The sequence below is a fragment of the Dermochelys coriacea genome, chromosome 2 (genome assembly GCF_009764565.3).
Source record: "Dermochelys coriacea isolate rDerCor1 chromosome 2, rDerCor1.pri.v4, whole genome shotgun sequence".
NCBI classification, from domain to species: Eukaryota; Metazoa; Chordata; order Testudines; family Dermochelyidae; genus Dermochelys; species Dermochelys coriacea.
In genome coordinates, this window is record NC_050069.1 from 31,980,637 (window position 1) to 32,007,283 (window position 26,647).

Genomic DNA, 26,647 nt, shown 5'->3' on the forward strand with positions numbered 1-26,647 from the left:
TTGTTTTTTTAAGAAATGTCAGCATGCTGAAAAATCAGTTATTTGCCCAGATCTATGCCCATGGTCCTCTCATTGTTATTCTAGTGTTAGTATTGCAAAGAACTTTTCAGTTATTCTGAGAAAGCTGGTTGTAAAAGGAATTGTATCTTTTCTTCCCAGGTGAATTGAACAGATGAGGAGGGTTGGGTAGGGGGAAGGGTGCATATGGAATTATATTTTCTCACTATCTTACCAAACTGTGTCAAGGAAATCATTTCTCTCATCTGAACTCATCCCTGTACATTCAAGTTATTTAGAATTGATCTTCCCGGTATATGACAGGCAGGGATTAATGCAGCTGTCCTCACATTGTACATTCTCAGTCCCCAGTCACTAGACTAGAACTAAGGAAGGCAATACCTGCTGTGCAAGCTGTCTTTCTGAGCAGAAGTTATGTAGGCTGGAGTTTCTTGTGCTGTTACCAACAATCAGGAGTAAAAGAACTTGTCTGTTTCTTTCTCTTGAACTCTGCATCAAAGTATAAACTTGTCATCAGCTGCAGAACAGCTGCTTGGTGTAGCTTACAAGTAGAAGAAACAATGTGAATCCAAAGCTGTCTTTAAGAAAGAAAAAAAAAGGACACAAATAAGCATTTCTCTACAAATGAAGAAATAAGCTGTTGGCCTTCATTATTTAATTTATTTGGAGGTTAGATGGAGAATCTCGACTTGAAGAAGTCCTTGCTTTTAAAAACTTGAGTAGCAATTTTTTGAAGTGAATCTATTTCACAGCTCTAAGGCTTCAGTAGTGGACTGAGATTCAATAAAGGCATGAGTCTCTCACTCAGCACTAAAATAAGACACTCTAATTCTTATTTAGAAACAGTAAAGCTCTACTTTGTCACATATTAAACCTTGGCAAACTGAACAGATTGATGGATTAATCATTTCCCTTATAATAATAAAAACCTCCAGGTTCAATGAAGTTCATTGCAACAAACGTTATGGAATTTTGTTCTCTGTCTGTGAGAATGATGGAATACACAATAGTAGAGGATGTGAGGCTCGCTGTTGTTAAGGTAGAAAAACAAGTTTTATGAAGCCTTTTGAAAGATTACTGGATCATTATATGTCTGAAGATGATTTTTTCCTTCTTTCTTAAGCGTGACCAAAAACATTCTTTTTTGTTTGTTTGTTTGTTTGTTTGTTTATTTGTTTGTTTGTAAATGAGATTGAAGGGAAAATTTGTCATTATAGAAAAAATTCTTACAACATTGTATTGAACAAGGCTACCTTAAAAAAATTGGCTGAGGTTTGAAAGGTGAAATTTGGTACAGCAACTAGCCTCCTTGAGAAGCAGTGTGTTTTGGAGAATATTGGTTTGCACTTTGAGATTTGAAGGTTGCAAGGTAATTTTATTTTTCTGATCTACTTGTTAATGTACACTTCAAGAATGATATATTGCATAGGAATGCCTCTGTAGTCCAGCATTGACTGAAGGGCTCCAACCTAGCCAAAGCCAAGCTAATCAAGGTCCCACATTCATACCAGACCAGAGCTTTTGGAATTCAAGGAAAGGCTTCCTCCTTTTCTTGCTGCTAAAAAGCAAACAAGACAGTAGGGGGAAATCCTTATCCCACTGAAGTTAAAGGAAGTTTTCCCATTGATTTCAATGGCGTTCAGATTAGAGCTGGATGACAAATATCACTTTCCCATAGAAAATTTCAACTGTTTCTCAAGAATCAGATATTGTTGTCCAAAAACCGAATTTTCTTCAGCTGAACACCAGACATTTTTCCGATTCGGGCAAAATATTTAGGTTTTTTGACACCTTTCCTATTAATTATTATTATTATTTATTATTTATTTCCTTTAAAGGAAATCAGACATTTCCACAAAGAGCTTTCATTCATCTGAAATCTCATTTTCCATTGAAAACAAGTTTTGAAAGAAAATTTCTCACCAGACCTCTTAAAGATTTCACCCCTGGATTCTGATCCTGGACCTCACACTTATTTGCTATGTTGCTTGTTTCCTTGGGTTACCAATTAACGTTGTTAATTTGTGCCTCTATTACCACTTCTGTAAAATTGGCCTCATTGTATGTACACACCTTTGTAAAGCATTCTGAAATCATTTCCCTCATTCATAGCTACACCAAATGTGCTACATTTTAGCCATGTACTCAAGTCCTATTGATTCAATGGATCGTTAAATACTCTCCTGACCTGGTATGAAAAAGACATAGCCAAACAAGAAATAACAAAACTATACTGTTAATACAAGTCTATATAAGCATTTATTCCAGGCATTAGAGGGTTCAACTTCTCATGAATTTTATTGTCTGCAGAAGACCCTGCAGAAGACCCATGTCACTGTAACATGTAATAGTAATTGTTGGGCAAATGTCATAATTGATTTTAGCTATTTTTCTTTCAAATATTATGAAAAATAGAGAGCAACCAAGCAACCAAGTTTTTGGCAATCACAGTTTCACAGAAGAATACCATAGCCTGATTATCATTTGATGTGACAGCTGATTTAGTAAAAACATAATTTTAGTCAATAGCCCATGAAATATGTGTGTAAAACAGTTGCCTAGGAGCTGCAACAATCTATGCAATTTATTTTTCAATAGTTTACAACATTTCTTTTCTTTTTTAATGTATGTTTCTGTTTCTGGGTGATCTGCTGTGACAGATCCTTTTTTTAATCTGACTCCAATGTCTTTTTAGAAATCAACATTAACGATAAATGAGAGATATCCAGTACTCTTGCAGGACAATAGTTCAGCAAATCCAAGCATTAATCATTTACACTGAGACACTGCAGAACAACTCCTATATAGTTTCCCATGTCAATAATTTGAAGACACTAGAGAAACAAAGTGCAAGTTTTGTAAATTCTAAATTAGGCTCTTAGTCTGGTTGATGTCAACATTTTCCCACGGTTGCTGGTTTGCAAAATAAGCAAAAGCTTACCTGTCTGAAAATAACAGGAACATGCAATATTTTAGTGCAGGGTTTCCCACTCTTGGAAGGTGCGAACCTGGGGAGACACAGAAAGACCTCTGAATTGTTCTCCAGAGCCCCAGCATTCATTTTAAAAAGTAAGTCTCTAGCTGTTATGATTTTATTAAAAAAATCTCCTAAATTAAATGCAAGCATAACTGATGCAGACAAGTGTTCCTGAGGTTGTAGGAAGTCTTGTCCAGTGGCTAGGTGATAACCTGGGACTTGGGAAATGGAGTTCAGGTCCCTACTCTACTACAGCCTTCATGTGTGATGTTCAGAAAGTCACTTAGTCTCACTGTGCCTCAGTTATCCATCTGTAAAATGGAGATAATACTTCCATACCTTACATGGTATGGTACATTCATTAAAGATGGTGGGGTGCTCAGATAAGGTGATGGGATCCATAAGACAGATAAAAAGTGTGCAGCAATCGCTACCCCATTCACTTTAATAGGTGCTACCTTAGGTACCAATGATAATTCTTTAAAAGTCAATATTAGTCAAAAGAGGTAGAAAAGAAAATGAAATATCATATTATGAAGACCTATACCTGTATTTCTGAAAGGATATAAGGTGGACAGAAAGCTGGCTAGATTGTCTGGCTCAACGGGTAATGATCAATGGCTCGATGTCTAGTTGGCAGCTGGTATCAAGTGGAGTGCCCCAGGGGTCGGTCCTAGGGCCGGTTTTGTTCAATATCTTTATTAATGATCTGGGATGATGGGATGGATTACACCCTCAGCAAATTCACAGATAACACTAAGATGTGGGGGAAAGGTAGATATGCTGGAGGTATAGGGTTCAGATTGACCTAGACAAATTGGAGGATTGGGCCAAAAGAAATCTGATGAGGTTCAACAAGGACAAGTGCAGAGTCCTGCACTTAGGATGGAAGAATCTCATGCACCGCTATAGGCTGGGGACCCACTGGCTAAGCAGCAGTTCTACAGAAAAGGACCTGGGGATTACAGTGGATGAGAAGCTGGATATGAGTCAACAGTGTGCACTTGTTGCCAAGAAGGCTAACAGCATATTGAGTTGCATTAGTAGGAGCATTGCCAGCAGATCGAGGAAAGTGATTATTTCCCTCTGTTCGGCACTGGTGAGGCCACATCTGGAGTACTGCATTCAGTTTCGGGCCCCCCTCTACAGAAAGGATGTGGACAGATTGGAGAGAGTCCAGCTGAGGGCAATGAAAATGATTAGGGGGCTGGGGCACCTGACTTATGAAGAGAGAGTGAGGGAACTGAGGTTATTTAGTCTGCAAGAGAGAAGAGTAAGGGGGGATTTGTTAGCAGCCTTCAACTACCTGAAAGGGGGTTCCAAAGAGGATGGAGCTTGGCTGTTCTCAGTGGTGACAGATGACAGAACAAGGAGCAATGGTCTCAAGTTGTTGTGGGGAGGTATATTAGGAAACATTATTTTACTAGGAGGGTAGTGAAGCATTGGAATGGGTTAACTAGGGAGGTGGTGGAAGCTCCATCCTTAAAGGTTTTTAAGTCCTGGCTTGACAAAGCCCTGGCTGGGATGATTTTGTTGGGGTTGGTCCTGCTTTGAGCAGGGGGTTGGACTAAATGACTTCCTGAGATCTCTTCCAATCCTAATCTTCCGATTCTATGATACATGTGTTGGGCGGAGAGGCATGAAGCACTAGCTGGTGGGGCACAGAAGCTGACGACATTAAACGAGGTAGACCTTTCACAACACAGCATGGGACTACAGGGAGGAGCATGACTGGATTAATTTTCCTAAAGGATGGCTCAGCTTTCTCGTTTGGGAAACTCTGCTTCATCACATTGATCCCGAGCCTTTGAGATACAAAGAGGTAACGATGCCCCATTAGCATCTCTGTCTTTATAGGAGCCCTTCCAAACATAATGGGCCTGATTCTCCACTGCTTTGCACCTTGTGCAGTCATTTAAAATTTGGCCCTATTCCCACTAAGATCAGTCAGTGGTGAAACTCCCATTTACTTCAGTGGAGCAGAATCAACCCCTTATACTCCTCAGCAATGTGGTTGTAAGTAAGGGGATGATTCTAATACTGTTGCCATTTATACCCACTTTATCTTTGTATATTGTTTACAGTGTTGCCCAAAACATAAGTGAATCAAATATAATCCCAGTATAGAGGGATCTGGATAACTCAAGGGACTAGTGACAATTAATAAAGCCTTTCATTTATGTGCTTGCCAGGTCTAATCAAGTCATGCTGGCAGAAACTGAAATTTGTTATTATTGCTCACTGTTTGGTGGTTTCTATCAAATAAATTTGCTTATCTGACTTCCCAGTGTCCACATCAAAATAGACACAAAGTGGTACTAATTACCAATCCTTTCTAATGTCTGAATAGACAAGAGACGGGCTGACTGGGTATATTGCATTATCTTCTCATTCTGGAACGTCTCTCACGAAATCAGGGCTGAGGCAAACTGGCTTGGCAAGTGCAGAAGCTTTCCTTGGTGTTGCATGTATCTGCTCTTGGGATACACAAAGTGCCCAACCTCCTCTGTCTACTATTTCCCAAACACAGCACATTCACACACCAAAGGAAAACCACATGTAATTATGCATTACATTTACACAGCACTGTTCAGCGTGATCTAAAATTATGAATTAGTTAAGCCTCAGAACACCTCCAGGAGGTAGGTACAATTATCCCTATTTTAAGGATGGGTAAACAGTGTCATGGAGAGGTTGTTACACTTGCCCAAGAGCACAGATTTGGTAGCAGCGCTAGAAATAGAACTACAATAACCATAGTAATAGTATTAATGTTTAGCTTGTATATAGCACTTTTCATCAGTAGAATGCAAAGTGCTTTACAAAAGATGTCAGTTCATTATCCCTATTTTATACAATATGGGCTTCCATTCATTAGGTAGGAAATATGGGACTACTGGAACCTAAACCACTCTATTACCAATGAGATTTAGCCAACCTATGAAAATACATTGTACTTTGAAACTGTATATCCTGTTTGACTTGTGAATATAAAAATTCAATACAGAAGCATGGGAAAAACAATATTTAGGTCACCAATGGAATAAGAAATTGATCCGATGAAGTCTTCTGTGCCACTGTTTACTCAGCAGTGAAGCAATACAAAGGCACATTTACAGGAGCTTAATTGATTCAGATACTTGTGATCAGAGGCTTCAAATAATTACAAAGAAATGTCAAGGCTGCAACACTGTAGTTAAAATGATTTTTTTTAAGAAAAAAACAGCAGCAGCCAAATTACATGAAAATTGCATTTGCCAAGAAAAAAAGTGTTCTTTGTTTTAGAAACTGTAAAAAGGAAAACAGACCATCTTGTTTATTCTTTCTGACTGTGTATGATTGTCACAGTCTAAAAATCTAATTTTAGTTTCAATTTTTCTAACTTCTAGATTCTAGCTATGCAGTCTTGTATGCTCTTGTCTGCTAGATTAAAGAGTCTTCTAGTATGAGACATTTGGTTTTGGGATATAGATATAAGACATATAGATATATGTAATAATCCTCTGTGAGGGATAGAGAGACTGACAGAGATACTAAATTTCTTAGAGAACCAAGTTTAATTTGAACTCCTAAACGAATGAACAAATGTACTTGTATTCTTACAAAATACACTTGAAATCATTAGAAAATGAGTTCCATACCCAGACAGTAAGTGCTATAAATTTGAGGATACTCTTTTTTCATGCATAACAAAGAGCTTAAATTCTCCCCTTCAAGTATAAAATGGTCTTAACAACAATGTAACACAATGCAATAATGCAGTAATGACCAGGGCTGAGAGAACAATTGGTTTTTTGTTTGTTTGTTTGTGGGCCAAATTGGGGGGGGGGAGTTTAATTCTAACATCAACCATTTTTTTAAAATTATTGTTTTCATTAAATAAAAAAAAATAAATGAGGAAGCTTTGAATCAATCAGAACATTTTGGGTCAATTCAAAAAGAGTTTCCTTCTTCTCATTTTTCACTTTGATTCAGGCCATGTCTACAATTACCAGCTTACAGTGGCACAGTTGTACTGATACAGCTTTGCTGCTGTAGCCATGTTATGCCAATGGGAGAGAACTCTCTTGTTGACATAATAAAACTAGTTCAATGAGCAGCGTTACTATGTCAGCAGGAGAGCATCTCTAATTGACATACTGTTGAGCACATGAGCGCTTATGCTGGCAAACCTTATGTCTGTCAGGGGTGTGTTTTTTCACATCCGTGAGTGACAGAATTTTGCCAACATAAGTGCTAGGTTAGACATGGCTTCAGTCTTTTTAGGTGTCTCTCACCATTTTTGTGTTTTTTTTTTAATTAAATGTTGTTTTGCAATGATAAAATCGAAATGAATCATTTTGAAATGGATTAAACTAAATGTTTTTTGACTTTTTAATTTTTATTTGTTGCTGAAACTATTTGTTGAATTTGACCATAATTTTCAAATACTTTTGGAGCCCCAGAAATTGCTTTTTTTTTCAATATTAGTGTTCTCTGAATAAATTTCTCCCAGCTTTAATCATTACTGGAGCCTACATAACTATGTATAATTTGCAAGTAATTCTGTTAATTAGGTTAGGAGATAATATTAATTAAAGCCTCAGAAATTTAGCATCTCATTTTTTCTTTTCTTTCTCCTCAGTTATTTTAATAAAGAAATAGACTCCTCAAACTTTCCATATAGTTAAAATTAAATGAATACCTTTTGTATAAACCATATTTGAAGAAATTACTTTATAATTAACTTTTGTATCTATCTAACCATTATGATTGCACATAATCTAATCTGGGACTATGAACTCCACAATGACTTAATCATAAATGTACTGATTTTGCATGACATCATTACAGTGCAGAATTAATTTTGCTTGAGTGCCTACCCTGTGCTTTCCTTACCTGAACATGTTGGGATTTATATTTTTTAAAAGTACCCTTAGCTTTAAATGTTCTGGGTTTATAATGCTTGGTTTAGAGATAATTACAACATCCATGTAATGTGTTTTCCTTTACCCTTCAATTAGTGATAGATATTCTGAACCTTAACTCCATTTTAACACAGGATGTTTGTTTTTTTCCCCAGTAGGATACTATATAGACCAGGGGTCGGTAACCTTCAGCACGCGGCCCAGCAGGGTAATCTGCTGGCAGGCCATGAGACATTTTGTTTATGTTGACCATCCACAGGAACGGCCCCCTGAAGCTCCCAGTGGCTGTGATTCATCGTTCCCAGCCAATGGGAGCTGTGGGAAGCGACGGCCAGTACATCCCTGCAGCCTGCTACTTCCTGCAGCTCCTATTGCTCGGGAACAGCGAACCGCAGCGATTGGGAGCTGCAGGGGGCCATGCCTGTGGACAGTCAACCTAAACAAAATGTCTCATGGCCTGCCAGCGGATTACCCTGATGAGCCATGTACTGAAGGTTGCTGACCCCTGATATAGACAGATATAAGAAAGAGATTTTACATTAATGTATGGAACTCAGATACCACGGCACTGACTTTGAAGAACCACCTAGTTATCATATAATTCTTCAAAATCTCCGTGCCTGAGAGTATTGTTACAAAAAAGCAAAAAATTAAAACTGAATGTGAATATTAACAGTTAGTGGAATTAGACTTTTAATATTGAACAAGTAGGGTTGATTCAGAATGTAAACATTTTTTCAGCTTCTTTTCCATCCACAAGCCACTTTTCAGTTATAAATAATTCATTAAACATTTTTCCCCATTTAGCCCTGAATCACCTGCATTGTAAAGCTTTAAATGGTAAGTTTAAAAGGTTTCTAAAATTTGAATAAAGTATTTGTCCCCAGTTCCTGTTTACCTCTTTAGTACCTATTATGAAATTTTAAAATTAATATTACTTTAAAATATCTAATAATAAACACAAATTAAACACAATTAATGAGCCACAAGGAATAGACGCTGTTACCCGGGGTTTTCAGAACCCCCAACAGGGGCAACAAAACTATTTCACTCCAGGCATTATAAGGAATAAATCAACAGGAACACAGCACTTCCATCTGATAAGATTCATGCAAGTAAGCATGCTCTATCTAAAATTGCAGTTTATTAGATTTAAGCACACACAAACATAAGCAATAGGTTTAGACCATCACAGATATTTACCTAACATTGGGACCGGTAATGCGTAATTAACAGCAGGTTCATAGTGGCCAGTTGCTTACCCACTGTGGAAAAAAGGTGTCACGAAAAACATCTCTCAAGATGACCTCAGAGGACTGTTCCAAAGTACACTCTATTAGCTAATCTTTTATAACTAACTTATACAAAACACACAATGACCCCTACTATATCATCATTGTTCCTAACTTTGCATATCAGAGGCATCAAGACTCAAGATTTCCCAACCACTAAGGTTTTTAATCTCAATTGTTTACATGTTTATCCCCTCCTCCCATTCTGATTAGCAGAAACTGCCAGTTAGATATGACCTTGCTTCTGAAAGCCTGTTTTCAAATTAACACTTAACTATGTGCTATTCTAGTTCATTAATTCAGGTTGGCTATGGTTGCAATTAACTTGATCACATTATGGGGTATACATATCCCTCAAATCCAGGGCAACATTCCCCTCCTTAAAGGTGATATATTTTTAATATTAAAGCCTTTATATATATATATATATATATATATATATATATATATATATATATATATATATAAAACGAGCTAAGTGAGTTACTTTTGAAGGCCCAGACCGAGACCAAGCAAGAATCTTTTTGCTGGCACTCTCTGGTTTCACCCCTGACTTTGCCTCATTAAGGACCAGACTTCATGTATTTATCTTCAGGAACTACCTATGGTCTATAAAACTGCTGACTTAGCAATTGATTGATTTTCCTTCAAATCCAGAATATCAGTACTAGAACCAATGCCGCCTGAAGCATTAGAGTCACAACAATTAAATGTTAGGCCAGATTAAATCCCCAATGCCCATCTCAATAATGTCTCCCACCAATTTTGTTCTGAATCTCTGCTAACCCTCTCAATCACTTATTTAATTTAATTAGAAGTGTGGTGGATGGTAACCATGATTCTGCACTTCTCCTGCCTAGCAATTTACAAATAATTCCTCAAATAGGAATGCTTAAATAACATTTTTACAACAATCAAATTCATTTTAGTAAATACAGGCATATTCTCTGTCTTATTTCTAAACATACATCTTGTGGCTACAAGGTATTTATGGTGCATTTATATTTAATCCCAAATTCTAAGTAGGCTCCTAATTTCCAATTTCTCAAACTATTTCAGATCATATTCTTTATCATATCAATAATCTACATCTGCATTTGCATGCATGCCAGAGCCAAGAAAACATTATTCTGGAGGACAGCAACAGACTGCAAGAGGTAGAGGTTTATCTCTACATGCTTCTTCTCATCGGTTTTAAACACATATGTTTCAATCAAATCAATTACACATGGTTCCAAAATTCACACTTCTATACCTTTTAATCATTTTACCAAAACATCATGTAACCATCCTATTATTCAAACATCCTTTATCCCTGTTACAAATTTCTTAATTACCTGGGGCCTCCCAAATGCAAGGCAAAAGAAGCTCCCATTCCCTCCTGGTGTCCTTATCTGTAGTCTTGCCTCCCCAAAACTTTCCTGACCAATGTTTGGGTATAAAATGGAGTGTTTCAGCCTAAAATGAATGGTCTCTTCCCCTGATGCTGTCCAGTTTGGGATTCAATTCATAAATGAACACAAAGGGGTTTACAGGTAGAAAAATAACTAAAATTTTAAACTAAAATTGTCACCAATTTGCAATCCCAAAGTCCCATATCAGTGTTGTTTTTTTTCTTTCCATTAGCAGACAGTCCATTGTAGGTTGTGAGTGGAGGTGGATCATGGGTGGGGTCGCGTCTGTCCCATTGACATTCAATCACTTCCAGGAGGCATTGACAGCACTGCTTCAGACTTTTCTGGTCATCAGGATCACTTTATTTGAAGTTTGTTTGCTCACTGATTCTTCCATCCTACTCCCATTAAATTCAATGGAAAGACTCCAATAAAGTTTAGAAGTAGGTCTGAGCCCATAGTGAACTCTGGGAAGCCTTACAAGTTCTTTCAATTTGAAAGATTCTATTAGTTCCAGCAGAGTCACCCATGTCAAAGATAGACTCATAGACTTTAAGGTCAGAAGGGACCATTATGATCATCTAGTCTAACCTCCTATACAACGCAGGCCACAGAATCTCACCCACCCACTCCTGCAATAAACCTCTCACCTATGTCTGAGCTATTGAAGTCCTCAGCTCATGGTTTAAAGACATCAAGGTGCAGAGAATCCTCCAGCAAGTGACTCATGCCCCATACTGCAGAGGAAGGCGAAAAACCGCCAGGAGGAAAATTCCTTCCCGACCCCAAGTATGGTGATCAGCTGAACCCTGAGCATGTGGGCAAGACTCACCAGCCAGATACCGAGGAAAGAATTCTCTGTAGTAACTCAGATCCCATAACCTGAGAAGGGAAGAATATTTCAAAGCAGGGAATTTTTCCAATGTCATCCAGTGGATATTTGTAGTGTATTTATGTTACAGTTGATTGGTGAAGCTTCATGAAAATGCTATGTTTGTGAAGTTCAAAAGTTCTTATATGCAGTCCTAGTTCATTCAGAGAAGGGAGGTGTCACAGTTCATGGCAACTGCACTTGTATTCTCCCTTTATGATCCAACAAGCATGCCCACCCTAGGCTTCTGGCTCCCCCCATGCAACTCTTGGCCTTCTAAGAGGGTACTTCCAGGCTGAATAGTTTCATGATTATACTGTGACTTTCCCAGCAAAAGACAGTCTGCTTAAGCATGTCTGTTTTGTTTCTTTCCTCATCAATGGTACACAGTGAAATTGCTACAGTTTATAAGCTTTTTATAAGTAAGGCTACGATTTAGTCATGAGTATTTTTAGTAAAAGTCATGGACAGGTCATGGGCAATAAACAAAAATTCACAGCCTGTGACCCACCATGATTTATACTATAAATACCCCTGACTAAATCTTGGGAGGCCACTGCAGGGGGTTCCCCAGGGGGTTGCTGCTGTGGGGAGCAGGGCCAGTGGCACCAGCTATTGGGGGCTGCTGAGCAACGACTGCTCCAACAGCAGCTGTTCCAGCTGCCCCAGGGACAGCTGCTCAGGCAGTCCCTAGGGCTGCTCCAGCAGTGGCTGGTGCGGCTGTCCCAGGGCCACCTGAGCAGCTGGCCCCAGAGCCAGTTGTTGAGGTGGCCCTGGGGTCAGCCACACTGGCTACTGCAGAGGCCACAGAAAGTCACAGAATCCTTGACTTCCATGACCTCTGTGACAATCACGGAGCCCTATTTATAAGCAAACATGTATATTTCTAAGGTAAAAGCATTACAAAGAAAATGTATTAAAAATAATTAAAGTACCTACATGCATGGTAATAAGCTCACCAGACATCACCCTCTCACTCCAATATGGATTCTGTTTGGTGATTAGTCCTTCAAACCATACACAAGGTATTTTCCTGTGTCACAAGTTCATGACAACTTCAATTCAGTAGGCCAAAGACCTTCCAACCCTTCCCTAAAGAGTGGGTCCTCTTTTGGACGAGAACTCCTTTTCGTGCGCTGAAGGATAGATAGATAGAAGGCCCTGAGTCAATTTTAACTCAGGCTATTTAACCAAAATCCATCTTTATTGTTGCTCCCTGGAGAATCCATTTTGAACCAATATATGCAAGGTGGTGGCAGCTCTCTGGAGGTGTTGCAACCTGAATGAATTTGCCTAACCACCCTCTCCCACCCACCCACCCACCCACTTCTTCTTAGTTCTTAGTTGCTGGAGCGCTATGGTCCCCTTCCCCCATGGAAATACATACAAAGCCCAATAGTACATAAATATTGGCCTTTTTGATACAATTAACTCCTAAAAAACTTAAAAGTAATTCAATAAGGTTTAACTTAAATCAGTATTTCTCCATAGTATTGCATGATATTGTCATATCTACACAGGAGGAAGGATAGTTTTGAGGTAAAGGACTCAGAAGATCTGGGTTCAATAGCCAATTCTGTCATAGACTTGGGAAAGCAGTGGGTACTGGAAAAACACATGACCTTTCCATGTCTCATTTCATCTTCTGTAACGCTGGGATATCAATTTCATCAAAGGATGTTATCAGTGAAGAATCATTACTATATATAAAGCAGTTTGATACTATGGTGATGGAGATTATGTAAGATGCTAGTAATGTGAGCAAAGAAGAGAGTTACAGTTATCAACTCTTAAGGAAAGAGGAAATGAAGTTGCGGGATAACAAAGAAAAATAATAATTATGCGAAGTACATTATTAAGTACAGGGTATATTTTTCTTGGTTAAGGAGGCATAAATCAATGGTAGCTTTGTTCAAGTAAGGGATATAAATCCCTTATGGAAATGTAAACTGGGCCTAGGATTTGGCCCTGTAATTACAGAACATGAATATAGGCACTTCTTTTACATTTTTGAGAAGAGGTAAAAGCATGTATGCCATGAACAGGCATCCCATTTGTGAAAATATAATGCCGTTTCATTGTCATATTTATCACAAGCTGTCTGTTAAGAGAAGTCCATTAGTCAAAGAAATACAACAGTATTGGTTCAATTCATATTCCACATCTCTCTTGACTCCTATTTGAAACTATCATAGAAGCACAAATGAGAAAATATCTTAGCTTTATTAGGAACATTCCTTACATATTACAATGTTTGATGTTAGATTTTCCAGCCTTTATTTTACTAAATATAGGTTGGTAACAGGATCAAGATGTAACAACAAACTATGCATTTACAGCATTTTCTTCTTTAGTATTAACATCAGTGTTTCTGTTAAATTATGATAATCTCAATTAAAAAAAATCAAAGAACAAAAACAAATCAAAGATGTCAATTAACAGTGTTTATGTTATTCCTGTCTACGACTGTACTTTGTTTCCTTTTTTCTTTGATAGACTTAAATGTAAGAATAGGTGACTCTGGAATAACATTTTCATAAAGCAGGTTGTTTTTATTAGGAATTTATGCTTTTTAAGCATCTCTCTCTTTTGATCTTTACTTCTGGGTTATAGACTGAAGAGCTTTTCTCATTCTTCTTTCCTTCCCCCTCCATCTTTTTCTTTCTAACTCCAGGAGAATTTTTTGTTGTTGAAAGTCTGAAGAACTTGGTCGTGTAATTTTAATGAAGTAATTTCTTTGTCATTTTCAGTGTATTATATGTCTTATTGTAATTTCTTGTAGTAGCCCCTGGGTTTTTCTTGTTTAAATTGATTTGCAGCTGTATTACCATGTAGCAATTTTAAACACAACTTAGTGGCTAGTGTTACTGATAAAACCAGACTTACTAGTAGACTTCAAAATTCCCAGTCAGAATCTGAGCCCCATTTTGCTAGGTGATGTACAAATATACATATGAAGAGACAGTTCCAGTCTCAACTCTAAGAACCTCATCATGCAAACACACAGATGCTTACCTCAGTGACACTATTCAAATAAGTAAGGGTAAGTGCTTGCACAATTTTTTTGTCAGGGTCTGTGTTCAGATGACACAACAGATAATGTAACAAAGCAGTGTAAATAAAAATGAGAGGACAAAGGTAAAACGAAAGGTCATATGTCAAACAAAAGACAGTTTGCTCACATGCATATTTGTAGTTTACCTTAAAAATACAAATCTCTTGTGTACATTTACTTTATTCATCTCATGTTTGTGTTTTTGTTTTATTTTCTTATGTTCTAATTACTAATTTTTGTCTGTAAAATGTATTCAGCTCCCTTCCTCTACATTCCCTCAGCTTTTCTGGCCCTAGCCACAGTGACCACTACTCCTCCTACCCTTATGACAACCTCATCCCTGAACAAATAGGCAGGGGGGCCATATCCAGAATGAATGCAACTCACTACTAGAACTTCAGTATTAAAACACTTTATAATTTAAAGTTTGAAAATATTTTGGACATCCTTTGGCATCCTCTAAACTCAAAATTAAAGCCTGAGAATACTTGATTAATGAATTAAATATTTATTAGGAATAACATGAATCATTACAATCATGATTTTTCCAATGAAGTGGCTTATCATGCAAGTGACACCATAATTATTATTAGATAATAGCAACACAGGCTATTTTCTGTTATGTCTTTAACATAAATACGTCAAATTCTTTCACAAAATGGAGCTGCTCTGAAAAACTGAATTTCCATCCTATGGGAAATTCTGACATTTCAATATTTGTTTTCATCACAAATTGGGATAAAAATTCAAAATCTTTAAATATTAAATATGCTGAAATATTTTAGTTTGGAAACATCAAAACAACCTTCCCAAAATGAAACATTTTAAAATACATTATATCCTATTATACAATACCTAATCAAAATGAAACAATCGAAGGACAGATCCAAGATTCAGGATAGATCCAAGATTTCTAGTGCAATTTTTTTGATCAAAGAAGTTTAATATGTTCCAGTTTTGTGCTATTCACATTATTCCACTGCAATCAAACAATGATCTTTCCTTTTATTTTATTTCCTACTTGAACACACATCTAGTGTTATGCCTGTCAACCAGGGAATGACTCATTCATGTAACCGTAGTCACATAGACCAGTACTTACACACATATTAGAATACATTCAATTCTTTGGATGCTTATCCAAACTGAACGTCCAAATCCTTAGAAGTTTTTCTTGTAGCTCTTGGCCTCTTGATGTTTCAAGGTTGATATCTGATGTATGTAATTTGCATCTGTTCTGGCTTGCTTTCTATGTATTGCTTCTTCAAATGGCGGGAAGTGTCCCTCCCTGCTGCAGCGGCAGGTGACATTTTGTGATCAGATGCCATTTTGTCTTCCACCTGCTACTGAGGAGGCACACACGTTGTGCTCTGAGGGAGACCTTATTTTTTTCTTCCTGGTTTTTCTCTAATAAAATAAAGCTCATTCTGACTAAAAGTAGTTGTGTTATAAGAAAACATAACACTTCATTCATTACAATATCAGTTTAATGAATTTTGGTCCACTGCATTCAGGATTCAAGTTCTACCATTGGAGGGAAATGCATGTCATATAGAAATTGGCTTTTATTTCAATCTGATTATTTCATATTTTCACTGAAAAAGCTGGAATGCCTCTCTCCCTTCTCCCTATCTGTGCCCCTTTGAGACAATTCAGCTCACACTACTTATCAGAAGCAAATGTAATGTGTTAGGCAGATGCAGAGGCAACATTATGTATAACTCTCCCCCACTCCTCTTCTTGCACCACAACTTAACTTTTTACTGAAACACAGGACAAAATTCTGTCTTTTTACGACTTCCAGAAGCATTACAAAGAGTTAAACCTCAGGATTATTATATGCAAAACCTGGACAAGTGGGTGTTAATAGTTCCCAGAAAGAACTATTAACTCAAACTTCAAAGAGACAGGAACATACACAAACTTTTCATGCACAATTCTTATCATAACATCTGGACACCTGTGTATTGGCATTGGGCACAGCTGAGTGATCATTACTTAGTCTTTACTGACACCAAAAGTAATTTTCTTGCATAAATATTGGAGGATTTAGCTCACTGTTTAAAAATATGTTTATAGTAAACTTAATTGTTCATGCTTTGAGGGTCAAATTTTGTAACCATTCCTGAATCTTTATGAAAACAAAAAAGTAGGAAATAAAACTCCCATTGATTAACAAATGACCAGGACTGGACCACATTGCATATACAGACATTTTGCCCACCACTGAAGTATAATTTTGTCTCACCTCCATGATGAAATATGCCAACTGTTTGACAGTGCACATCAATGCTACCCAACAATTTAGGACAATATAGTGAAGAAGAATATCACAGATAATGCAACCTACAGTGAGGAAATAACCTTGGCTTAAATTTGTCCAGGGCACAAATTCATCCCTCTAGCACCAAACCAAACCAAACAAACAATAAGATATTTAAATGCATAAGCAGGGACTGAATGAATGCTTCCCTGACAGCTAACAGGGAAGGGAAGAGACTATGGGTGTGTTTATGTAAATACACTTTGGTCCTACTCTGTTTACATATTCATCAGATACAGCTGTGTCAAAGGACCAACTTTGGCTGGTGTTGGGTACAAATGACCATAGTACTGCATGCAGGGGTAGTGAAATATGGTTACCAATATTGTTATTATTGTAGGAATACAGGAAAGCAGGACTGTGCTTAACCTGTCCCAAATGAGGGGGACCACCCTCAGTTGATAGAACCTCATTAAGCAGGGGCTCAAATGTCAGAGCCCTCTGAAAGTCTGAGAGGTGGGGATGGGTATTCCTAGCCAGGAGGCTGTACAGCCTCAAGGGTCCTTCCTAGACTGGTTTAACCTGTTCCTCCCCAGCATTCAAAGACTACAGCTAGATAGGCTTCATTAGAAGCCTCTTTGTCATGTTAAAAACCCAATCAGAGCTGAAATCAGTTGTGGTAGAACTGTGGTAGAAGTGGTGAGCAACTGCCTGAGCAGCAGATTGAGTAAGGTACCTCTTTACCCCACCGGGTGAACTCTGCAGATGCACCTCTGAATTCTGATCCTGCACTGACCAAGAACAGCAACTGTGAGTGGGGTACAGAGAAGGGTCAGGCATGTGAAAGGGACTTTTGGGTTGCTGGACTTAAGAACCTGAGGGGAAAAGGACACTGCCCAATCTACTTGAGGGTGGGCCTTTTACTCATGGTTTATGTTTATGAACTCTGTTTGCAGTGTTTTCCCAAATTAACACCAAGTTGCTTCGCTCCTTTAATTAAAAGTTTCTTTTCTACACTCAGACTCTGTGTTTGTGAGTGGAGAAGTATTGCCTCTCAGAGGTGGTGTATAAATTTCCCAGGTTACTGGGTAGGTTCTGTGTTGTATTAATGGAAAGGAACCCCTAGTCATTGAACATGGCCCTGTTTGCTGTTGGCTTCTCCTAGCAGAAGGGTTACAAATGAATAGATGTAGTTAAGGGGATATTGGCTGTATGTCTCATCTGACAGATGTTACTTCCTGCAGCAACAGTCTGTCCTTACACCATGCTTGGGCACTGGTTCAGCACTAATCAACAGGGAAAAGTATGAACTTTTGAACCATCTAGCAGTACTTGCATGATCATCTGAAGTTTCCTAAGTACCTCTCAGACTACTTAGCTTGGCTGATATGATAAGATCATAGTCCAAAGTAGGATATGATAGTGTTACAATACTTAGTAGGGTATTTTCTCAACCAGTATTTTGGACCTGATTCTTCATTCCTAGCACACACAAAACTCATAGATTCATAGATTCATAGATACTAAGGTCAGAAGGGACCACTCTGATCATCTAGTCCGACCTCCTGCACAGCGCAGGCCACAGAATGTCACCCACCACTCCTATGAAAAACCTCACCCATGTCTGAGCTATTGAAGTCCTCAAATCATGGTTCAAAACTTCAAGGAGCAGAGAAGCCTCCCTCCAGTCAACCATGCCCCATGCTACAGAGGAAGGCAAAAAAACCTCCTGGGCCTCTCCAATCTGCCCTGGAGGAAAACTCCCTCCCGACCCCAAATATGGCAATCAGCCAAACCCTGAGCACATGGGCAAGATTCACCAGCCAGATACCCAGGAAAGAATTTTCTATAGTAAATCAGATCCCATCCATCTAATATCCCATCTCAGGGGATTTGGCCTATTTACCCTGAATATTTAAAGATCAATTACTTACCAAAATCCCATTATCCCATCATACCATCTCCTCCATAAACTTATCGAGTAGAATCTTAAAACCAGATAGATCTTTTGCCCCCACTGCTTCCCTTGGAAGGTTATTCCAAAACTTCACTCCTCTGATGGTTAAAAACCTTCGTCTGATTTCAAGTCTAAACTTCCTGGTGGCCAGTTTATACCCATTTGTTCTTGTGTCCACATTGGTGCTGAGCTTAAATAATTCCTCTCCCTCTCCTATATTTATCCCTCTGATATATTTATAGAGAGCAATCATATCTCCCCTCAACCTTCTTTTAGTTAGGCTAAACAAGCCAAGCTCCTTAAGTCTCCTTTCATAAGACAAGTTTTCCATTCCTCGGATCATCCTAGTAGCCCTTCTCTGTACCTGCTCCAGTTTGAATTCATCCTTTTTAAACATGGGAGACCAGAACTGCACACAGTATTCTAGGTGAGGTCTCACCAGTGCCTTGTATAACGGTACTAAAACCTCCTTATCCCTACTGGAAATGCCTCTCCTGATGCATCCCAAAACCGCATTAGCTTTTTTCACAGCCATATCACATTGGCAGCTCATAGTCATCCTATTCCCTTCAAGCAAACGGAGTTCTGGTTTAACAAGTAATACAAGATCCAGCTAAGTAACTTCTTACCTTTACTTTCATGACCACCACCAAAGCACTGTAGGTTTATGATCATTTACCGGTCGTTTAGTGCAGCGATTCAGCCAGGAATACTTAGGCTGAATATTGTTTTCGGAAAAATTTCCTGCTAATGATCTCATTCAACTGTGATGTATAAACTCCCAAGGGAGGTCATCAAACCCAAGTCACAAGAATTATTTAAACTCATTATAAGTCTTAATCATTTTTACTAATGTATCATCTGGACACCCAAATCAATATGTTCTACAGCTGCACAGTTAAATGCAGTCCTTGCCCTGAAGAGTTTACTATCTAAGCAGACATGACAGATATGACAGTGGTGATCTAAATGACAGGCTAGTCCTATCTTTGCTATTGATACCACAACTGGCTTGAAACTTGATAATGATAAAAGAGTAGGGCTGGGATTTTAAAAGGACCCAGGGGAATTAGGCACCTAGATTTCATAGGCTCGGGGCTCCTTGACTATCGCAGCCTACAGCCTTACACCATCCTGAATAACTGAAGCCATCACACAAGAGAAGGTAAATCTTCAGAAATCACATTGTAAACTTCTGTACATACAATATTACATACAAATATTTTTATTTGAAAACTAGTTGAAATGATAACTAAGTTTTCAGCTTTCAGCAATGGTAATTGATGATTCATGTGAATTAATGAGCAGATCCATGAAACAATGTTCCTTCTAGCTAAATATTCTTTTATTAAAGTCCCCAGAGCATACAAATCTTGAAATTATTGGTTAGAAAGGGCCCCAAGAAGCAGCAGGATGAATTATGCTCAGAACCACATTTATATGCACCATCTATTATTAGACTAGATTACATAGTTATCACTGCCCATTGATTAAGATGTCACTGAAAATGGTACTATTACTACTGTAAGTGCTTGGAGATGCTCATAAATCATTCCAATTTGTTTAAGTTCTTTCAAGAACTAGAAAGTGCCATTTTAATAGGGATTGGTCAAGGAGAATAAACAACCATGGTAATCATATTTCAGACACTTGGGAAGACGGACTCTTTTTGTTTCCTATTCTGTGCATAGGCATTGACTCCATGGGTGCTCCGGGGCTGGGCGGAGCACCCACCAGCAGCTCGCCTCCACCTCCTCCCCTGAGCAGGCCATCGTGTCCTGCTTCTCCCACCTCCCTTCCAGTGCTTGTGCCACAAAACAGCTGTTTCGTGCAGCAAGCCTGGGAGGGACGGAGGGAGGCAGGGGGGAGGAAGAGGAGGAGGAATGCAGCATACTTGGGGAAGAGGTGGGGACAGGGTGGGGATTTGGGGAAGGATCCAATAGGAGAGTGGGGGCAGAGACAGGGCTGGTGTGCGAGCATCCAATGGTGCAGTTGGTGCCTGTGATTCTGTGTATGAAATACAAATACAGAATGTGGTTTCAGCAGCCAAACACACAGTTGGTGATTTTACTTTCCCTCTGAAGTTTCCATTAAATGACAAAAGAAAAATAACCAGTCGGTATTCTAGATCAATTTTCTGTGTAGGGCACTACAGCTTTCCTTTGTTGCCTGTATGCTGATTGAAGACTAGCAGCCACAACCAAACACTTTCTAAATTGTCCCTCAACCGCTACTATTTTAATATCCTTCATTGAAACATACTCTATTCAGACAGTCTGTGCCACCATAAGTGGTGCTCCACCTAGCTGGAAGAACTATGTGTTTAACTTGTTGTTGCAAATGGTGCATAAATTTAGGAAGAATGTAAATGTTTTTCACTTTGATTGTATTTTCTCAATTTTCTGAGTGCAGTGGTATCTCAAAGACTCTCTCTCTCACACACATCCACTCTGCCCAGCAAAGGAAAGCTGCAAGGCTGACCCTTTTTCCATGGTGCCTTGTGTGAGGTACCAGGGCAGATTCCCATAATCTCTATCTCAATAGTAGGAGGAAGGGACATGTATCCATATCGATCTGAGACACTGGTGTCAAATTTTATACACAGCATTTCCCAGTGGAGATTCAGTGCTATATCTCAAAGCACCCACAAAGATCTAGTTTATGTAGGTACGTACACAATCCTCAATGTCACTGTATTTGAGTGCCTTCCAGTAGTGCATTAAGTGATGACACTACCATCTGTCAAGTTAGTTCTCTCTTTATCCTTTCCTCAGGATGAGAATTGTGTGCGCAGGGGAGTGAGGTGGTTTGAGAAAGTTTTATTATATGTATTTTATATACACAGTTGTAATTATGGCTGGCTAGAAAACAAGGATTTCAGTGTGTGGAAAAATTGAGTTTTCAACAGTTGCATCCATTCTGAAGTGGAAGAATACCATAGTCTTTTGAAATTTTTCACAAAAAAAACGCCTGACAGCCTATTATAGCTAATAACCTAATGGTTAGTGCTCTCAGCTGGGATGTCAGAGACCCAGGTTCAAGAACTTGCTCTGAATCAGGTCTCCTATATCTCAGATAAGTGCTCTTCCCAAATTACAGGTTTCAGAGTAACAGCCATGTTATTCTGTATCCACAAAAATAAAAGAAGGACTTGTGGCACCTTAGAGACTAACGAATTTATTTGAGCATAAGCTTTTGTGAGCTACAGCTCACTTCGTCGGATGTATTCAGTGGAAAATACAGTGGGGAGATTTATATACACAGAGAACATGAAACAATGGGTGTTACCATACACACTGTAACGAGAGTGATCAGGTAAGATGAGCTATTACCAGCAGGAGAGCGGGGGGGGGGCGGAACCTTTTGTAGTAATAATAAAGGTGGGCCATTTCCAGCAGTAGACAAGAACGTCTGAGGAACAGCGGGGGGGTGGGGGAGAATAAACATGGAGAAATAGTTTTACTTTTTGTAATGACACATCCACTCCCAGTCTTTATTCAAGATTAGGTTAATTGTATCCAGTTTGCAAATTAATTCCAATTCAGTAGTCTCTCGTTGGAGTCTGTTTTTGAAGTTTTTTTGTTGAAGAACTGCCACTTTTAGGTCTGTAATCGAGTGATCAAAGAGATTGAAGTGTTCTCCGATTGGTTTTTGTATGTAATAATTCTTGACGTCTGATATGTGTCTATTTATTCTTTTACGTAGAGACTGTCCAGTTTGGCCAATATACATGGCAGAGGGGCATTGCTGGCACATGATGGCATATATCACATTGGTAGATGCGCAGGTGAATGAGCCTCTGATAGTGTGGCTGATGTGATTAGGCCCTAGGGTGGTGTCCTTTGAATAGATATGTGGACACAGTTGGCAATGGGCTTTGTTGCAAGGATAGGTTCCTGGGTTAGTGGTTCTGTTGTGTGGTGTGTGGTTGCTGGTGAGTATTTGCTTCTGGTTGGGGGGCTGTCTGTAGGCAAGGACTGGCCTGTTTCCCACAATCTCTGAGAGTGATGGGTCATTCTTCAGGATAGGTTGTAGATCCTTGATGATGCGTTGGAGAGGGTTTTAGTTAGGGGCTGAAGGTGATAGCTAGTGGCATTCTGTTATTTTCTTTGTTGGGCCTATCCTGTAGTAGGTGACTTCTGGGTTCTCTTCTGGCTCTGTCAATCTGTTTCTTCTCTTCAGCAGGTGGGTATTGTAGTTGTAAAAATGCTTGATAAAGATCTTGTAGGTGTTTGTCTCTGTCTACGGGGTTGGAGCAAATGCGGTTGTTTCTTAGAGCTTGGCTGTAGAAAATGGATTATGTGTTGTGGTCTGGATGAAAGCTGGAGGCATGTAAGTAGGCATAGCAGTCAGTAGGTTTCCAGTATAGGGTGGTGTTTATGTGACCATTGCTTATTAGCATCGTAGTGTCCAGGAAGTGGATCTGTTGTGTGGACTGGTCCAGGCTGAGGTTGATGGTGGATGGAAATTGTTGAAATCATGGTGGAATTCCTCAAGGGCTTCTTTTCCATGGGTCCAGATGATGAAAATGTCATCAATGTAGTGCAAATAGAGTAGGGGCATTAGGGGACGGGAGCTGAGGAAGCGTTGTTCTAAGTCAGCCATAAAAATATTGGCATACTGTGCAGCCATGAGGGTACCCATCGCAGTGCCGCTGATTTGAAGGCATACATTGTCCCCAAATGTGAAATAGTTATGGGTGAGGACAAAGTCACAAAGTTCAGCCACCAGGTTTGCCGTGACATTATCGGGGATACTGTTCCTGATGGCTTGTAGTCCATTTTTGTGTGGAATGTTGGTGTAGAGGGCTCCTACATCCATAGTGGCCAGGATGGTGTTTTCAGGAAGATCCCCAATGTTCAGCCACAATTATTTTGTGCAAAAAAATGCAGGCACCAAAATTTTCATTAATTCATGTCAATTTCACCAAATTGTCTTGCTAAAAAAAAAAATCCTAACTTTTGAATGTTTGATTTTGCAACTTCAATGTTTTTTAACATAGTTTCTGATGGGTAATTCTATATTTTGAACACATAATATGATCATTCCAGGGTGAGTCAACCTGAATCACTAACGTTAATCATGACTTAAATCAGCAAGCGTAAACTCTTGATTTAAATAATCAATTTTAAGTATGCATTCCATTTTTCTTATTTGTAGTTATTTCCCCCAAAAAAGGTTCATTCTGACTGGCTGGTATAACCATTTAAATAAGTTGATTTGATTATTTACAACTAAATTTTGTCTTTTCACTAGATTTTATACTTCTTTTTTTTAATCAGGATGACACACATTACTTATATTATTTTGTGCTCTAAGTGCAAGGTGCATTTCTTCGATCTTGCATTCTCTAGCAAATATATAGCATGTGTGTCTGTGATTGAGGGAACAAACTCTGACAGATGTTAGTCATTTTGCTTGTTGCCCTACTGGAGGGTGTTCAGATACTACACTGATGAGCATGGTATAAGAACCTATATAGAATAGTGTTGACTTCTACTCGTTTACTTAAGCAATTCTATATCATAACAAAAATATACAGATTCTTAATTTCTACATTTTGTCATTATATTAAAATAGTGGATTATGTATTTTTATTTATTAGGTAATCAACTTTCTACTAATGAGTTATGTCAAACTGCATTTAGATGGAAATTGGAAGTCAATAAAAAATGCACACCATAGAATTTTAAATTGCTTTCTGTTAGCTGAACAAACATTAGTCAGGTTTTTTCACTCACTTTCTAATTGTTGAAATCTACACTAGAAGACCTACTCTTAAGAATGCTAGATGTCTCTGATGATTAGACTGCAAAAGTGAGACAAAAAGTATTTCTGTGAAACAGAAAACAAATGTAATTGAGGCAAAAGCTTTTGTGCATGGCAAAAATAGAAAATAATTACTTTGGGAGAAAAGTAAATAAAATTGACTCCATTATAAAGCCAGAAAATGATATAGATACTCAAGGACTACATGGCGTATTGTGTAAGATTTATAAAACTCAAGCTCAAAAGTTAAAGATGTTTTTGCCCTTATTCTATACATAAAAATGCATCCTTTAGATTAGCTGAAGTTTATGAAGAGAGTTTATTGATCTCTTCAGATATTTAAAAGAATGTAATAGATAATAGCAAGTTTAGGCCTTCACATTCAAATTTAATTTAATTTAAGCAGTTTTATTTTTTTACAAGGAAAAAAAACCTGTAATTCAAATTTAAAAACATTTTAAATTTTAAAAAAGTCCAATTAAAAATTAGATTTTTTAAAAATCATTGATTTTTATCTACTGGGGTTCATTCAGTCTAGTTACTCATGCAAGTCAAATCTATTAGGAAGTAGAAACAAATTCTATCTATCTATATTCAACAGGGAAAATAGCAAATTCTGCACTACTTTCTTGCCATTACTTTCTGAGTCTTGCAGCAATTCCGTTATGCTGAAAAGATTTCTCAAAATTGAAGACGGTATCTTCAATTTATTTTTCTTCATCTAATTCCAAAAGAATGATTTTTTTGCACTGCATTTGTGTACTGCTGCCTAAAAGAAAATGCCTCAAGATATTTCAAGCAATCCCTTTTCTTAGTGCAGTATAAGGAATGATAGCTGACCCAGTTTATCCAGTTGGACTCAGTGAAACTAGTAGTTTGAGTAAGTTCATCAGTTTGACTAGGGACTGCAAAACCAGCCCTGAATATACACAATCTAAATCACTCTAAATGCTGGGTTGCTGATTAAAACATTATTTATCAATATAACATATAAGAGGTCAGTTACAAACATATGGCTCAAGAACTTTTAAATAAATGTTTTCAGATTTAGAGTTCTCTCTTATGAACTTAGTAGATTCAAGTTAGTGATTTATGGCAAATTAATATTTAATCTAAAAAGTAAGACGTTTTAATTCAAACTGAGTGTTTTCATAATACTTAGTTGTTTTCAGATCATTTAGCACAGCAAGATAAGGGAGAAAGCATATGAAACAGAAGTTGCCAACAACTTTTTAAATTACAATGAAGGTATTTGAGCAGGGTTCTCCTCCTACCCTGGTGCAAAACTGGTGTAACTCCATCGATTAAAATGGAATTATTCCTGAATTTCACAAGTGTAAGTAGGAAGACAACCAAGCCCTTTATCTGCAGGAATATTGCAGAAGGAATTTTGAACTTATATTTATTTCTTGGAGAAATATGGACCTTTATAAAAGCACTAAAACTAGTCAGTATAAAAGAACATCTCACTATTTTATTGTAATGGAACGATTCTGTCTCAGGATCCAAACAGCAATCTATAGGAGTTTTAGGTGTGCAATGAATGAAGGATTGTCATTATAGGTATCTGAACTCAAAAAAACCTTGTGCTGTTCAAAAAGTTAGAGTAGACACCAACATTAGATGCTGCTAACTTCAAAACAAATATACTGGAAACAATTCTTTCAATACTCAATTCAAAACATAAGCATCACTGTAACAAATTATGTTGCCCATTATTTAAAAATAATCTATCATACAAAAAGCAGTAAATATGTGCATGTTGTAAATGAAAATGTGATTTCATCTTTCCCAAGATGTTTTGACATGACATACTGTGTCATATTGACTGCATACAAGCAATTGTTATTTATTGTGCATCATGAACTATTATATTCCATCACATTGGTCTACCATTTTATTATAAATTACATGACAAAATGCTGCATATTGATGTCACGTACATGACAGTATTATAACTGAAATAAAATATCACTGTCAGATGAATCAAGAGCAGATGTTGATGTTTCCCTGTGAATTGGATAACTACTCACATTAAATTCATATAGCATGACATATTTATTGTACATTATGCTTTCAACACATATTGCTTTTGGTTGTGGAATGGATTCAAGTTACTGAACTGACAATTTGTATCATAATGT

The 26,647-nt window shown here is 38.0% G+C and overlaps 1 long non-coding RNA gene across 1 annotated transcript in view; it reads right to left on the bottom strand.

Annotated features, from left to right (window-relative positions):
* Window positions 1-339: 339 nt before the first annotated feature.
* The window catches only part of LOC119852245, a 37,231-nt gene continuing 10,923 nt past the window's right edge, over window positions 340-26,647 (bottom strand). The window contains exons 2-3 of the long non-coding RNA XR_005291578.2: window positions 2,960-3,026; window positions 340-596 (exon numbers count right to left, since the gene is read on the bottom strand). This is a non-coding gene — a long non-coding RNA (uncharacterized LOC119852245). The remainder of the gene's footprint in view (window positions 597-2,959; window positions 3,027-26,647) is intronic.